Here is a 2,626-nt window from a genome sequence, read left to right on the forward strand (position 1 = left end):
TATATATAAATATAAACTTGCACAGGCACACATATCTACACAAATATTTACATATCTGTATACATACACACACATCCTTAATATATATATATATATATATATATATATATATTTCAAAATTTGGTACAAGCCAGCAATTTAGGGGGAAGGGCTAAGTCGATTAAATCGACTGCAGTGCTCAATATTTATTTTATCGACCCGGAAGGATGAAAAACAAAATCGTCTCAGGTAGCATTTGAACTCAGAACGTAAAACGGATGAAAATGCCGCCAGGCATTTTGCCCGGTGTGCTTGCGATTCTGCCACATTACTGCCTTAATATATGTATTGATAGGTAGACAGATAAATATCGATATAACGATGCAGATTATTCATACATATATACATACATACATACATACACACAAACACATACACAAATATATACTCACACATATACATTTATACATATAAACTTACGTGTGCGTGTGTGTGTGTGTGTGTGTGTGTGTGTGTGTGTGAGAGAGAGAGAGAGAGAGAGAGAGAGGGGGGGAGAACATAATCAATTCTCATAGCGTGTACTTTATTACTGCTTGTTGTTTGGGTGAAGTTTAAGGAAATTTGGCAGGTATTTATGCCTAGTGGAGGGAGTTCTAGGGATTTTATATGGAACGGTTTATTAGTTATTGAGGGAAGGTTTGTCAGCTGCCGAGAAAATGGGTTGACGATGTTTCGCATATATATATGTAGGTGTTAGTGTGAAGTTTTTCATCTATCTAATCTATCTATCTATCTATCTATCTATCTATCTATCTATCTATTTGTCTGTCTATCTGTATGTCTGTCTGTGTGTCTACATATACGCACAAACACATATATAAGCATAAATATGTGTGTATATATGTGTGCGCGCGTGAGTGTGTGTGAATGTGTGTGTGTGAGCGTACGTGTGCGTGTCTGTGTGTGCGCTGCGCGCGCGCGTTTGTGTATGAACGCAAATGGCCTAGTGATTAAGATGTTCATCACATGAGTACAACATCATGGCTTCAATTCGGTGACCTGGCAGCGAATTTTTTTTCCCACGAGAGTTCCCGACCCCAGTATGGAACTCATTTGCATACAGACAATGTGGGTGGAGAGTGATCTGTTAGAAACCCTCTCCTCTTACTGTTTTACAACGTAAACCAAGAACACAAATATCTACGCAGAGGCAGCTAGGGTTGAAACAAGAACAAGTACAAGAACACCAATTATTATTAAAAGAGAAAAGAAGCATGGTCATTCCTTGCAGAAGTGACCTTATCTTATCGCCCATCACTTGTTATGCGCTCATAAATTAGTTTGATAGCTGAGCTCTAATTGGCTATATGCAAATGAGTTCATAACCGGGGCCCGGAACTCTCGTGGGTAAAAAAAAAGTTGCGAACTTACTAGGTGCAATCCCATGGTCATTCATGACAGAAGAGGGTCTTTATATATATATATATATATATATAATGGCGGTGCTCCAGCATAGCCAGAGCTCGTGAGCTGAAACTAGATAAAATAAAAAAAATAATAAAATATATATGTGTTAAACACTTATAGCGTGTAAATTAATAGCTTTAGTTCTCTGTTGTGAATACATTTTATATGTATACAAAACGACAGGCTACTCCCTTCTCTTGGATCGATCAATGAGGATTGAAAATAAATTATGGCAGTTCATTATTTTTTTCTTCACCACGTGTATTTTGACGTTTGACGTTTGACGTTTGACAAATATATCATATTATATTACATTATACCATAAATAAATGAATAATTAATTAATATAAATGTAAGTTTGTTGGAAAATCTTTGAACCCACGGGTTCAGAAAGTTCGTAGATATTAATAAAACAGTAACGGGTTTCATTTAATAAGAAAGTGAATATATATATACGTTTTTTTTTTCAACTCAAGGTTCACCTCGATTTTATACAACGTGACATTTATGTAATTTTATTTTTATTTTCTATTTGTACATTTATTGTCTCAACTTACATACTTCTGAAAGACCGATAGTGGAAACAACCAATCAAATTCATATGTGTATCTGTCAATTTGAATCATATCAAAATATACATTATACGTACAATCACAATTTTTATACCATTTTTGATCAACACTTCCCGACGAACGAAAACGTGAAACTCTGAGCACTAGTTTTTTGTGATATTTTTGTGACGTTTTTGCAGTTTGAATAATAAAGCATATTACTCTACCACTTTGTTTCACATTTATGTGCTTACTCTGGTGTATTTTTCATAATGTAACTACATGTTGATCATTGGCGATTTCTAAGTATACATATATTGATATGTGACGCGTAATCACGGAGGTGTGAGTTCGAGTCTCATAGCTGGCCGCCAACACTTTTTTTCTGCAAAATAGGGGTGGCTTATCCTGCTCAGGCCATATTATTAGCATTATCGTGCGTTTGAGAATTTAAAATCACTTCTTTAACTTTCTAAGACATCTCAACGTTCAACGTAATTTGAATTTAATATATATATATACACATATACTATAATTTTTGAGACTAATGTATATATGTCAATAAGTGTGTTGAGTAAAGAACGTTCACAATTTGTGCTACCTGGTGTCGTCCACTGTTGGGGTACATT

Source organism: Octopus bimaculoides, chromosome 1 (assembly GCF_001194135.2).
Source record: "Octopus bimaculoides isolate UCB-OBI-ISO-001 chromosome 1, ASM119413v2, whole genome shotgun sequence".
Classification (NCBI taxonomy): domain Eukaryota; kingdom Metazoa; phylum Mollusca; class Cephalopoda; order Octopoda; family Octopodidae; genus Octopus; species Octopus bimaculoides.